We start from the raw sequence: 15,726 nt of genomic DNA on the forward strand, positions 1-15,726 counted from the left end.
TTTTCTTACTGTGCCCTGCTTGGATCTGTATTGTGGTCCTGGTTGGCGGTTCTTGCAGGGAGGAGGAGAGCTGCTGGGACAGAGCCTGGGGTGACAGTGGAGTAGAAGTAGCTCTGATAACAGCAGTGTTTGGACCCTAAAGCTTGGGACAACGTACTCTTTACTCTACAAGCAGTCATATCCTGACAAAAAGCTCAAGGGTCAAGTAGTTGGCTGGGAACATGAACAGGCAGCGAAAATGAACTCAGACTCAAACTCAAACTCTAGATTCCTTTTTTGGTGACAAAGAAGATAAAAACATACAGCCAGAAGTCAAAAAAGTCAAAGAGCCTACATCAAAAGCCTCCAAGAAAAATAAGAATTGGTCTCAGGCCATGGAAGGTCTCAAAAAGGATTTGGAAAAGCAAGTTGGAGAAGTAGAGGAAAAAATGGGAAGAGTAATGAGAGTGATGTGAGAAAACCATGAAAAACAATTAATGACTTGCCAAAGGAGACCCAAAAAAATACTGAAGAAAACAACACGTTAAAAAATAGACTAACTCAAATGGCAAAAGAGCTCCAAAAAGCCAATGAGGAGAAGAATGCCTTGAAAGGGAGAATTAGCCAAATGGAAAAGGAGGTCCAAAAGGCCACTGAAGAAAATACTACCTTAAAAATTAGATTGGAGAGAGTGGAAGTTAGTGATTTTATGAGAAATCAAGATATTATAAAACAGAACCAAAGGAATGAAAAAATGGAAGACAATATCAAATATCTCATTGGAAAAACCACTGACCTGGAAAATAGATTCAGGAGAGATAGTTTATTTTTTTGTTTTGTTTTGTTATTTTTTTATTTTGGTTTACAACAGGCAGTTCTACATAATTTTGAGTTCCAGATTTTCTCCCTCCCTCCACCCTCCCTCCCCAAGACTGCATGGAATCTCATATCACTACCACGTATAACTTCGTATTGAATTAATTTATACACTAGTCAGGTTGCGGAGAAGAATTATGACCAATGGAATGAATTGTGAGAAAGAAAAAACAGAACCAAAAAAAAAACAAAACAAAACCCAAAAACAAAAACAAAAGAGAAGAGAAAAAGGCGAGCATGAAGTGTGCCTCAATCTGCATTCAAACTTCATAGTTCTTTCTCTGAATGTAGATAGCATTCTCCATCGTGAGTCCTTTGGAGTTGTCTTTGTACCTTGTGTTGCTGAGAAGAGCGAAGTCTGTCAGGATTGGTCTTCACAATGTTCTCCTGGCTCTGCTCCGCTCACTCAGCATTATGTCGTGTAGGTTTTTCCAGGTTGTTATGAAGTCCGTATCATCCCCATTTCTTATGGCACAATAGTATTCCATTACCTTCATATACCACAGCTTGTTCAGCCATTCCCCAATTGATGGGCATCCCTTGGATTTCCAATTCTTGGCTACCACAAAAAGAGCCGCTATAAATATTTTTGTACATATGGGTCCTTTTCCCGCTTGTGTGATTTCTTTGGGATACAACCCTAGAAGTGGTATTGCTGGTTCAAAGGGTATGAACATTTTTATGGCCCTTTGGGCGTAGTTCCAAATTACTCTCCAAAATGGCTGAATCATCTCACAACTCCACCAGGAATGTAACAATGTTCCAATTTTCCCACATCCTCTCCAGCATTTATCATCACAGGAGAGATAATTTAAAAATTATTGGACTATCTGAAAGCCATGATCAAAAAAAAGAGCCTAGATATCATCTTTCAAGAAATTGTCAAGGAGAACTGTCCTGATATTCTAGAGCCAGAGGGTAAAATAGAAATTGAAAGAATCCACCGATCGCCTCTTGAAAAAGATCCCAAAAAGAAAACTCCTAGGAATATTGTTGCCAAATTCCAGAGCTCCCAGATCAAGGAGAAAATACTGCAAGGAGCCAGAAAGAAACAATTTGAGTATTGTGGAAACTCAATCAGGATAACTCAAGATCCAGCAGCTTCCACATTAAGGGATCAAAGGGCTTGGACTATGATATTCCAGAGGTCAATGGAGCTAGGATTAAAACCAAGAATCACCTACTCAACAAAACTGAGTATCATGCATCAAGGCAAAATACGGATTTTCAATAAAATAGAGGACTTTCAAGCTTTCTCAATGAGAAGACCAGAGCTGAATATAAAATTTGACTTTCAAACACAAGAATCAAGAGAAGCATGAAAAGGTAAACAAGAAAGAGAAATCATAAGAGACTTACTAAAGTTGAACTGTTCTGTTTACATTCCTACATGGAAAGATGATGTGTATAATTCATGAGAGCTCAGGATTAGGGTACCTGAAGAGAATATAGACATATATATATATATATACATATATATATATACACATATATATATATATAGACAGAGGGCACAGGGTGAGTTGAATATGAAGGGATGATATCTAAAAAAATAAAATCAAATTAAGGGATGAGAGAGGAATATATTGAGAGAGGGAGAAAGGGAGAGACAGAATGGGGTAAATTGTCTTGCACAAAAGTGGCAATAAAAAGCAGTTCTGTGGGAAGGGAAAAGGGGGCAGATGAGGGGGAATGAATGAATCCTGCTCTCATCAGATTTGACCTGAGGAGGGAATACCATACACACTCAATTGGGTATCTTACCCCACATGAAAGAAGGAGGAAGGAAATAAAAAAGGGGGGACAATAGAAGGGAGGGCAGATGGGGGAGGAGGTAGTCAAAAGCAAACACTTTCGAAAAGGGACAAGGTCAAGGGAGAAAATTGAATAAAGGGAGATAGGATAGGAAGGAGCAAAATATAGTTAGTCTTTCACAACATGAGTATTGTGGAAGGGTTTTACATAATGATATGCATGTGGCCTATGTTGAATTGCTTGCCTTCTTAGGGAAGGTGGGTGGGGAGGGAAGAGGGGAGAGAATTTGGAACTCAAAATTTTAAAAACAGATGTTCAAAAAAAAAGTTTTTGCATGCAAATATGAAATAAGATATACAGGCAATAGGGCATAGAAAGCTATCTTGTCCTACAAGAAAGTAAGAGAAAAGGGGATGGGGGGGGTGACAGAAGGGAGGGCTGACTGGGGAATGGGGTAACCAGAATATATGCCATCTTGGAGTGGGGGGAGGGTAGAAATGGGGAGAAAACTTGTAATTCAAACTCTTGTGAAAATCAATGCTGAAAACTAAAAATATTAAATAAATTAAATAAATAAATTTCAAAAAAAAAAAGAAAAGACCAGTGCTGAATAGAAAATTTGACTTTCAAATACAAGAATCAAGAGAAGCATGAAAAGGCAAACAAGAAAGAGAATTCATAAGGGACTTACTAAAGTTGAAATGTTATGTTTACATTCCTACATGGAAAGATGATGTGTGTAATTCGTGAGACCTTTCTCAGTATTAGGGGAGCTGAAGGGAATATAGACAGAGGGCACAGGCTGAGTTGAATATGAAGTGATGATATCTAAAAAAATAAAATCAAACTAAGGGGTAAGAGAGGAATATATTGAGAGAGAGAGAAAGGGAGAGATAGAATGGGGTAAATTATCTCACATAAAAGTGGCAAGAAAAAGCATTTCTGTTGGAAGGGAAGAGGGGGCAGGTGAGGGGGAATGAGTGAATCATACTCTCATCAGATCCAACTTGAGGAGGGAATAACATACACACTCAACTGGGTATCCTACTCCACAGGAAAGTAAGGAGAAGGGGATAAAAAGGGGGGATGATAGAAGGGAGGGCAGATAGGGGGAGGAGGTAATCAAAAGCAGACACCTTTGAAAAGGGACAGTGCCAAGGGAGAAAAGTGAATAAAGGGGGACAGGATAGGATGGAGGGAAATATGGTTAGTCTTTCACAACATGAGCATTGTGGAAGTGTTTTACATAATGGTACATGTGGCCTATGTTGAATTGCTTGCCTTCCCATGGAGGGTGGGTGGGAAGGGAAGAGGGGAGTGAATTTTGAACTCAAAGTTTTAAAAGCAAATGCTTAAAAAAATTTTTTTAGAGTTGTTTTTGCGTGCAGTTAGGAAACAAGATATATAGGGAATGGGGTATAGAAATCTATCTTGCCTTGCAAGAAAGTAAGGGAAAAGGGGACGGGATGGGGGGGAGTGGAGTGACAGAAGGGAGGACTAACTGGGGAACGAGGCAATTAGAATATATGCCATCTTAGAGTGGGGGGAGGGTAGAAATAGGGAGAAAATTTGTAACTCAAAATCTTGTGGAAATCAATGTTGAAAACTAAAATATTAAATAAAAGAGAGAGAAAAAAATAACAGCAACAATTCACATTTATATGGCATTTTCCTTTCCACTGAAGCATCAATGTGGCCCAAAGGTGAGTCAGGAGATGGTACATACTACACATCTCCCCTGGTGGAAAGAGCCAAAGACCATGAGACTGAGAGTTCAGAGAATAACAGTGTCCTCCACACCGCTGGCTAGGCTTCTAGCCCAGCCTCTGCAGCTATCGTCTAGGGAAGCAGCCCTGATAGAAATGCTTCTTTTGTTTGTTTGATTGATTTAGTTTTTTCAGCAATCGGAGTTAAGTGACTTGCCCAGGATCACACAGCTAGTAAGTGTCATGCATCTGAGGCTGCGTTTGAACTCAGGTCCTCCCGACCCCAGGGCTGGTGCTCTATCCACTGCATCTTGCCAACTAGCTGCCCCTTTGCAACTGCTTCTACAGGTGCTAGAACAGCTACAGCTACTGAAAACCCAAAAAGTAAATTCAGAACACCAACATTCTTGGTACTGTCAAATCACTGAGCATAAGAAACATACAAGATTTTTTAAATGGAAATGACACTAAAGAAGACACATTGCCATCTGCTTTGATGCTGCACCATAAGCTGACTTGAGGATGAAACTTCCTACATGGGTTGTCTTCCCTGGTTAGAATTAGGTCCTCAGTGGATAGATCATAGGCCTGGGAGTCAGATAGACCAGAGTACAAATTCTGCCTCAGACATTCACTAGCTTGTGTGACCCTAGGTACGTCACTAAATCTCTCTGTGTCTAATTTTCCTCATGTGTAAAACAAGGATAATAATAGCACATACCTCACAGGGCTATTGTGAGGCTCAAATGAGCTAACATATAGAAAGCTCTTTATAAATGATAGCTATCGTCATCATCATCATCATCATTATTAGGAGGTAAGCTCCTTGAGAGCAGGAAATATCTTATTTTTCTATTTATATCATCAGTTGTTTTACACTTAATAAAGGGCTCAATTAATATATTTTCATGCATTAGATATAATCCTATGAAGTTGGAAGTTCGGGTTTTATCATCTCCATTTTGCAGATGAGAAAACTGAGGGATTAAATGACTTGCCCACGGGCACACAACTACTAAGTGTCAAAGGTGAGGTTTGAATCTAGGTCTCCTGAGTCCAACCCCCCATGCTGCTTCTCGTTGATTGTTACATTGATCAAAAATCTGTCTTCCTGTAACTTCTACCCATTGCATCTGGGTCTGCCCTATGGGACCAAATATAATAAGTCCAAGCCTTCTTTCATGTGTCAACTTTTCAAATACTTGTAAACAGCAATCACTCATCTATGTCTTCCTCTCCAGACCAAAACATTCACAGTTCCTTCCACCAAACCCCATAAAATCTTCTACCCATCCTAATAGTACCTAGAACAGTTCCATTTTGTCAGCGTTCTTCAGAAAACAAAACATGGGGAAAGCGGATCATTTGCTCTTCTCCACCTCACACCCACTCCCCCTTTTGCTCTTTGGGATATTCTAACCTTGTATCATAAGCCCTGCAGTTACCCTGTTTGCCACAAGAGGGAGAATGTTTGTCAGTAAGGAGAAAGTGAAGGAGAAGTAGTTCACATTCAAGAGGAAAATAACAAATAAGCTAAGCTGCCTGAGATGGAGAGCAATGAAATAAAGGGGTGACATCATGGGATGAGCAGAAGTGACTAAATACGCAGCAGGAAGAAAGCAGGCCTGCCTATATAAGACATGTTCTTTACTCTCTCTAAGAACAATCCAGATGGGGAGAAAGAACTGACACACATGAAACATTTGGGGGAAAATGAAATTATATCTATTCTGTGGTGCCCTCAGGGTGATAATTCAGAGAGGGGTGATATGTCAGTGAAGGCTGGAGTATCTATAAAAAGCTAAATGCACACAGGACTTAAAGGATGAGTGAGATTCAAATAGAGAGAGACAGAGAGACAGAGACAGAGAGTGAGACAGACAGAGAGACAGAGACAGAAAAAGAGAGAGAGAGAGAGAGAAAGAGAGAGAGAGAGAGAGAGAGAGAGAGAGAGAGAGCGCATTTATTTGGTGCTCATGTGACAGAGACTATCCTAATCCCTGGTGATACAAATACAAGCAAGACAGTCTCAACAGTCTCTACTTGCAAGAAGCTTACATTCTAATGGGGGAAGGCAACATATGAAGAAATGTTGAAAAGGGGCGGGAAAGGAGGTTGCTGGGACACCTCTGAAAGACAAAGCCAAAATTCACCTGTCAGAGCTTGGGGCCCCAGGGGTGCAGCCCAAGTTTGGTGTGGAGTAGAGATGGAAGGAGAGTGAGGAGTGAAGGCATGAGTGAAGGCAGTAGAGCATTCCAGGACAGAAAAGATCACAGTGTGGACAAAAGTCTTGCCTAATACGAGCCCAGCATCATGATAGGGAATACATAAGGTTAGGCAGGGCTGAGCCAGAATATGAGATTATGAGAGAGCATGGTGTGACAAGGAAATGACTGGACTTCAGAAAACCAGGACTGGAATCCCAGATTACTAATCGTGTGAATTTGGACAAGTCATTTAACTCCTCTGAATCTCAATTTCCACATCTGTAAAATAGGAATAAAGTATTGCCCTGCCTATGTCATAGGACTGTTATGAGACAGAATGAGAAAAAATAGATATGTAAAGAACTTCTAGATCTAAAGCAATATAATATAATACTTTAATGCAACATTGTCAAAATCAAATGGAAGCAGAGCCACTAAACCATATGTAACATCCCTGCAGGCTGCACATTTACTTAGAAAAACACATATCAACATTATTTGTGTTCTATTGTATTTTTATTTATTTTATTAAATATTTCCCAGTTATATTTTAATCTGGTTCTGTTGGCCTATGGGCCACATATTTGACATGTCTGTTTAATGCATTTAAATTACCTCGATAATATAAGTGCTCCTCCCAAAGTGTAGCTCTCAACCCACGTGCACCTCTGCATCCTCTGCAATTCTTAGACAGGTCCTCCCACAAATCTTCTACAGAGAGTCCACCCACTGTGCTAGAGGTCTTCCTCTTAGTCTTTTGCCATTCCCTGCATGACAGGACAGCAATAGATCTGTTCTCCACTCTTCCTGACTGAAGGCTTCCCTTCTTTTCTGACTGCTTTTGCTATGAGATCCATTACATTTTCTTTTGATTTTTTTCATCCTTTGGCTTTGTTTTAGTATTTCTTGTTGCCTCATGAAGTTATTGACTTCTATTTGGTGCATTCGAATTTTCAAGGAGTTTGTTATTTGGGACAAGTTCTGTATCTCTTGTGCCAATCTATTAATTCTCTTTCCAATTCTTTCTTCCCTAGCTCTCATTTCTTTTCCTCTAGAATTCTTATTCCATTTATAAAGCATTTATAATGCTTCATTTCTTCTATGAATTCTAGTTAAGTTTGTGCCCAAGCTGTGTTTTTCTCTGGTGTTTTGGAGTCATTCTCTTCTGTGTTTGTGTCTTGAATGCCTCTGTCACCATAAGATCTCTTTATGGCCGAGTTCTTTTTTTGTTTGCCCATTCTTCCAGCCTAGTTCCTGACTTCAGACTTGAAGTTAAACCTGGTCTCTACCACATATATGAAGGAAAGGTCTGGGCAGATCCTGTTGCTGCTTTCTTGGGGTATTGATTGTTGTATCATTCAGGGATCTCAGAGGCAGGTTGGACATTTGCAAGTTTTCATTGCTCCCAAAGGGGTCTGATTCAGAGGAAAGTCTGATTGCTGCCCCCCGATCTAATTTCTTCAAATTTCTGACCTGTGTTTGAGTTTATGCAAGAGTAGATTGCTGAGAGACTCTGTTCCTATTAGCCAGCTGAAAAGCATTGTTGACTCAGAGAGGCAGAATTGTAGGCTCCCCTTTGCTCTGTGTTTCCTGCCTTGGTTATCCTCTATAGGCTAGGCTAGATGCTAGAAGTGAGACCCTACTCTGAGCTTAGGTTCTGAATCACACCTCTGCTGCTGCTGGCCTCTGAACTTTGTCCTTTCTTGGTATACTACCCAAGATCTACCTACCAGACAATGGCAACAGCACTACCAAGCAGCATCAGACTGCGTAAGTCCTCTTCTCACTCTGGCTCTACAAATAGGTAGTAGATGATAAAGCTGCCAATTGGCACCTGTTCCCATTGCCATGCCTGGTATGGATCTAGGGATGTACTAATATGAGTGTAGGACCTCTTTTTGTGCTGGTGCACAGCCTCTCCCTGGGTCCTGGAGTGGTCTGCCCACTGAGGACCCCATCCCTAGTGTCTTCAGACCTCTCTGTCTGTCTCCCTATACTGACCTTGACTAGACAAAGACTCACTGGGACATTTTCTGGATTTATCCAGCAGGACTTGGTCTGATGCATTTTAAAAATAATTTTTATTGCTATTTTCTATTTTTTTACATCCCATAGCATCCCATGTATTCCTCCTCTTCCAAATCCCTGAGAGTCATCCCATAGGACAAATAGTACTTTCTTTTTAGAGAGGAAAAGAAGTAAACACAACTGTTGGCACATTAAGAAAGTCAGAAAACACGTGAAATGATAACACTTGTGGACCTCCCACAATGTGATTATAAAGATCAAGTGGGACTCAAATGAAGAGATATGAGAAGACAAAGACTCACTGGGACATTTGAGTCCCACTTGATCTTTATAATCACGTTACATTTACTTTTGATTTTTTGATGTGTCACATTTCTTTCCATACTTTTTGATACTATATTTCTTTCCATTTACACTTTTTAGTTACTTCTCATTGTGTATTGTTTTCTTGTGTCTGCTTACTTCATTCTGCATCAGTTCATATAGATCTTTCCAGACTTCTCTGTATTCACCACAAGCATCATTTCTTACTATGCAGAATTTGTTTAACCATTCCCCGGTTGATGAGCATCTGCCTTCTTTCCAATTCTTAGGTATCATGAGAGTGCTCCTATAAATATTTTGGAGTATATGGGGACTTTTTCTTTATCGACGACTTCCTTGGGGGATAAGCTGATGGAGTCTCTGGTTCAAAAGTGTGGACATTTAGTGATTTTATTTGAATAATTCCAAATTGATTTCCAAAATGGTTGCACCATTTTACAGCTCCACTAACGGTGAATTAGTGTGCCTATCTTCCTACAACCTCTCCAATATTGACTTTTGCCATTTTTGTCATTTTTGCCAATTTACAAGGTGTGAGGTGAAACCTTGTTGTTGTTTGCCTTCATTCTTTCACACCGCCATCTTGGCTCCACCCCACTATCCTTCATTCTTAAAAAGGACCATGACTTTGGGAAGGTGATGTCATGACTTGCAAATGAATTGCTCAGAGTTGCCAATTTGCATTTCTCTTATTATTAGTGAGCTTGAGCGTATTTTCATGTGGTTGTGAATACTTTGCAATTCTTTTGAGAACTGTTTGTTCATAACCTTTTTTTGGTCTGGTGCATTTTATAAATCATGTTAGAGGAGTTGTGGCTGGGACCTCATCTGCATTGCTTCCTTCTACTCTGACATCTTGGCTCTGCCCAGTTTCTGCCCAGTTGAGTTCTGTCCAATCAATTTCATTTCTTGAGATATCCAGTGCCTATTGAATGTCTCCTAGTGGGAAGTATTCATGATAGATAGGCCTCTGAATAGTCTACAAGCCTTTGGCTTTTTTTAATTTCTTAATCCTGAGCTATGTCTTCCAAGATATTTTTCTCCACCTTACCCTGTGCCAACCTTTATATTAAAGTCACTGACTATCAATATATATGCTGACTTGATTTGAAATCACACAGCTACCATCTTAGTTTGGGCCCTCATCATCTTCCACCTGTTTTTTTGCAATAGGCTCCTGACTGATCTCCCTGCCTCAAATCTGTCACCAATCGAGGCCATCCTACAAACTACTACCAAAGTGTTTTCCTTAAGCCCATATCTCACCATGTGATTCCTGTACTCAACCAATTACAGTGGCTCCTTCTTTCCTGGAGGATAAAATGTAAACTCTGATTAGCTCGTAAAGCCTTTCACATCCTAGTCTCTATCTATCGTTCCTGACTGATTGAATATTGCTCCCCCTTCCATACTCTGTGATCTAGCCTAACTGGCTTTCTCTCTTTCTCAAACATGGCATTCTATCTTCCACAATTGTACTTTTTCCTTGGCTGCCAACTATGTCTGGAATGCATTCCCTTCTCCCCTCTGCCTCTTAGTATCCTGCTCTTTCCTCAAGATGCAGCTTAAGCACCTCCTTCTATATGACACCTTTCCTGATTCCCCTCCCTACCAATTGCTAATGTCCTTCTCAAAACATCATGTATTGAACTACTTTTTGTTTATTATCTTTATTAATTATTCTGCATATACTTATACACAAAAGAAGCATGGTATAGTGAGGAGAGCATTGGCCTCAGAGTCAGTGAGACCCAAGTTCAAGAGTTAGGTTATATGGGCAATCATTAAACCTCTCAGTATTCTAAGCACCTCTCTACAAATATAAGGTGTAGATAAGGTGCTAAATTGCATTGGTAGAGTAAGTTCCTCTTCTGGGAGTCCCCTATATCAGTGGATAGTGCATAGTCCCTATCTATTTATCTATCAATGTATATATGTGGGTATGTATGTATATTTACACACACACACATACATACTTGGTGTCTTCCTCATTATCTAGTAGATCACCCCTATCCATATGAAGAGATAAATGTGGGTCTTGGGCTATATACATACATACATACATATATATATATATGTATATGATTGTATACCATATACACTTTTAGGGACTATCCATTGGATGAGGAAGAGGATACCATTTGTGTGTGTGTGTGTGTGTGTGTGTGTGTGTGTGTGTGTGGCATTATTCAGACCAGGAGGACATCTCAGACTCAGAGATTTCAATATCCATAAAATTATCTTGAGACACCAGAAAAAAGACACTGAAGATACTGCACTCTAAATCTCAAAGATAAAGGGGAGGTCAAAACCTTGGTGGAAGTCAGAGCAGGAACCCATGGGACCCACAGCAAGACGAAGCAAGATTGACCACCACACACAAAAGTGCAACAGAGAACAGAGGCTGGCCTTGACACAAAGCCCCAATTCAATAATTAAAGCTATATAGATAAATAAAAAGAAAACAAAAAATCAACATTAAAGATCATGGCAAATGTAGAGGTTACTCAAAAGAAGGAGAAAGTAATATCTTAACAACTACAAGAAGAGGCTCAAAGGAAAAAAATAGATTTTCTACAAGGACTGAATGAATACTTTGAAGAAATAAAACAAGAGATAAAAAATGAAATGAAATCTCTAGAAGAAAGAATTGTAAGAAGAATAAGTATTTTAGAATAAAAAGGGATAAGCCTCACTCAAGAAATGGACTCCCTCAAAACTAGAATAAACAAAACAGAAATCATTAACTCTAAAAGAGAACAAAAAATATAGAGCAAAATCAAAACATGGGGAAAAATAGGAAAAATGAAGGTGTATTCTTAACCAAAAAAGAGAAAGATATAATTATAAAAGATTAAATAGATAGCTTTGATTACATGAAACTGAAAAGCTACTGCACAAACAAAATTAATGCACAAAGGGTAAGAAAAGCAATGAAAAGGGAAACAAATTTTTGTATCAAACTTCCCCGTAGGACTTTGGTGTATAAGACATATAGACAATTAACAGATATAAATAAAATAAAAAGCCATTCCCCAATAGATAATCGGTCAAAGGATATGAACAAACAGTTCTCAAAGGAAGAAATGCAAACTCTTAACAACCATATGAAAGAAGTCTCCAAATTAATAATAATATAAAAGCAAGAACCACAGCAACCCTGAGGTTTCACCTTATACCCCGAAAATATGACAATAGTCAATATGTAGAGGAAGATGGAGATAATAAGCATTTATATAGCTCCTAATATGTGCCAGGCACTCTGCTAAGTGCTTTTACAAATATAATCTCATTTGTTCCTCAGAACAATTCTTCAAGGTAAGTACTATTATTATCCCCATTTTACAGTTGAGAAAACTGAGGTAAACAGAGGTTAAGTGACTTGTCCGAGGTCACATAGCTAGTATATGTCCAAGGCTGGATTTGAACTCTGGTTTTCTTTGATTCCAAGGATAGCACTCTGTCAACTGTACCACCTAGCTATCTCTGAAGGGTTGGAAGATAACCACACTAGTACTTTGTTGATGGAACTGTTAATCATACAATGATTTTGGAAAGTAATGTGGAATTATGAAAATAAAGTAGCTAAAATGCCCATAAGTTTTGACCCAGAGATTCCTCTACTAGACTTATACCCCAAGGCGGTCATTGATTTAAAAAAAAGTCCCCATATACACCAAAATACTTATAGGAGCACTTTTGTGATAACAAAGAATTGGAAACAAACTAGGTGCCCATTTATTAGGGAATTACTAAACAAATTTTGGTACATGAATATGTACCAAATATTTCTATGCTGTAAGTATATTTGAATACAGGGAAACATAGAAAGATCTATATGAACTGATACAGACTGATCTAAGGAGAGCCGAGAAAAAAATATGCATAGTGATTATAACAATGTAACCAGAAAAAAACACACACACACCCCAAAAAAAATCAAAAGGAAATGTTGCAAAAAAAATACAAAAACAAGCATGGCTCCAAAGAAGAGACATGAGAAATCATCTCCCATCCCACCCCCTTGCAGAGCAGGGTGGACCATGATGGTGGTACATTTTGATAATGATCAATTTTGCTGATTTTTTTTCCTCTTTTTCTTTTACCTTTAAAAAAATTATGTTATGTTGGATGTTATATTGGCTCTCTAGAAGAAGAAAAAAGAAGGATACTGGGGAAATTTTTGACAACATAAAAAAATAAAAGACATCAATACAAATTTATTTTAAACAAAGAATTGTCATTCCCCACCCCCAAAAAAGGAAGTGGCTGTGGCAGACAGAACACAGATGTAAAGACTATAGGTAATAAAGAAAGCATGCCCAGGACCCACCAGGGTAGTCCAGGAGAGCTGGAAAGGGAATGTGGTGACCTTTGCCCTGACCAAGAATCCAGGTAACTGGTGAAATGCCTCTTGTCTGCCCTTTTTTCTCACTTCTTTTCTGCCTCAAATATTAAGCTGCTCTTTAGTAGTTTCAGTCATGTCGGACTCTTTGTTACCTTGTTTGGGGTTTTCTTGACAAAATAGTTTCCCATTTCCTTTTCCAGCTCATTTTACAGATGAGAAAACTGAAGCAAACAGGGTTAAGTGACTTGAGGGTCACATAGCAAGTAAGTATCTGAGGTCAAATTTGAACTCAGGTCTTCCTGACTCCAGGCCCAGCACTCTATCCACTGATCCACCTAGCTGTCCTGAAAGTTTAAAACAGGATGTTTAAATACTAACTCTCCATTTCATTTCAAGTTATTCAATTGCTGTTTTAATAGATGGCTTTGAAGCCAGCTTTCTCTAGATAAAGATAAAATAATACTTTTTTGAGTCTCTAATTGCATGCAAAAAACACAAATGGGGAAGGAGAATGGTAGAGCTAGCTTGAATACACAGAATTGTAACCAGGATTGAAGAGCAGCACACCTCTCCAGACAGCCAAGATTTTTATCTTAGCCTGGGGGCTCAAGAGCTGTTATTATTATTTATTAACAATTTTTTAACAATTTTAATAAGTTCTCAAAAGGAAGAGTTTGGACTGGAACACCTTTTATTTTTAGTCCTAGGCAAGGCAATTCATTATCTATAGCCAGAGCTAGGTTTTGGTTGGTTTTGTTTTGTTTTTTTGTTTGTTTTTTTGTCACAGAAAAGTAGAATACTTTATTTGGAGTCAGGAAGAACTAGGTTTGAATGTCTTCTCTGATGCTTACTAGCCACATGACCATGGACAAATCACTCTATATTTCTCCATTTTCTCTCTGGAAAATGGGGCACTGAAAGTACCTACAGAACCCACCTCACAAGGATTTTGTGGGGCTCAAATGAGATAATACTTTTAAATCTCTTTGTGAATTTCATCTTGCTATATAAATACCAGTTATTCTTCTTTCCATAATTTTATCTTAATATTTTCTTATGTTGCTTTAGCTTAGATGATAAGGATGTTCTGTTCATTAACTTTTTCATTAACAATTGATGTGTCTAATGGTTTACTTTCCATTTTGAGTATCCTTAAAGAATAGCAACCATTTGTATTCATTTTTAACATTTTTTTAAAATGTAATTTTGATTAGAAAATATTAACTGGAGGAAAGGACATTTACTATTGGACTTTGATAATCTTATCACAATGGACCATGTTGGTCATCAACTTGCAGCCTATACATAATTCTTTTTTTTAATTAAATTAAGATTTTTTATTTTTAGTTTACAACATTCAGTTCTGCATGTTTTTAAGTTCCAAATTTTCTTGCCCTCCTTTCCCTCCCCTCTTCCTTCCCAAGACAGCATGCAATCTGATATACGTTTTACATATACCTTCGCATTAAATTTATTTACACAATAGTCAGGTTGTAAAGAAGAACTATGACCACTGGAAGGAATCATGAGAAAGAAGAAACAAAAGCCAGAAAAGAGAGAATAAAAAAGAGAGCAAATAGTTTGCCTCAATCTACTTTCAGACTCCATAGTTCTTTCTTTGGATGTAGGTAGCTCTTTCCATTATGAGTTCTTTGGAGTTGTCTTTGAATCTTGTATTGGTAAGAAGAGCCAAGTCTATCAAAGTTAGTCATCAAAGAATCAATATATCTGTGGTTGTGACAATGTTCTCCTGGCTCTGCTCCACTCACTCAGCATCATATCATGTAGGTCTTTCCAGGTTATTATGAAGTCCATATCTTCCCCATATCTTATAGCACAATAGTATTCCATTATATTCATATACCATAACTTGTTTAGCCATTCCCCAATTGATGGGCATCCCCTTGATTTCCAATTCTTTGCTACCACAAAAAGAGCTGCTATAAATATTTTTGCACACGTGGGTCCCTTTCCCTCTTGTGTGATCTCTTTGGGATACAGCCCTAGAAGTGGTATTGCTGGGTCAAAGGATATGCACAGTTTTATAGCCCTTTCGGCATAGCTCCAAATTGCTCTCCAGAATGGCTGGATTAATTCGCCATTCCACCAACAATGTAACAGTGTTCCAATTTTCCCACATCCTCTCCAGCATACATCATTTTCCTATTTTGTCATGTTAGCCAATCTGACAGGAGAGTTATAGTACCTAAGAGTTGTTTTGATTTACATTTCTCTAATCAATAGTGATCTAGAGCATTTTTTCATATGCCTATAGAAATCTTTAATATTCTTCCTCTGAAAACTGCCTGTTCATATCCTTTGACCATTTCTCAATTGGGGAATCAGAGCTAGGTTGTTTTGAATGAGGAACCCTTAAACCTATCACTCTTTGCAGATGGTATTAAGCTGTACTTAGAGAATCAAATAAAAAAACTAGTTGAAATAATAAATCTAGCAAAGTTGCAGGATACAAAATAAACTCACATAAATCATCAGCATTTCT

This window comes from Trichosurus vulpecula, chromosome 2 (assembly GCF_011100635.1).
Source record: "Trichosurus vulpecula isolate mTriVul1 chromosome 2, mTriVul1.pri, whole genome shotgun sequence".
Taxonomy (NCBI): Eukaryota; Metazoa; Chordata; class Mammalia; order Diprotodontia; family Phalangeridae; genus Trichosurus; species Trichosurus vulpecula.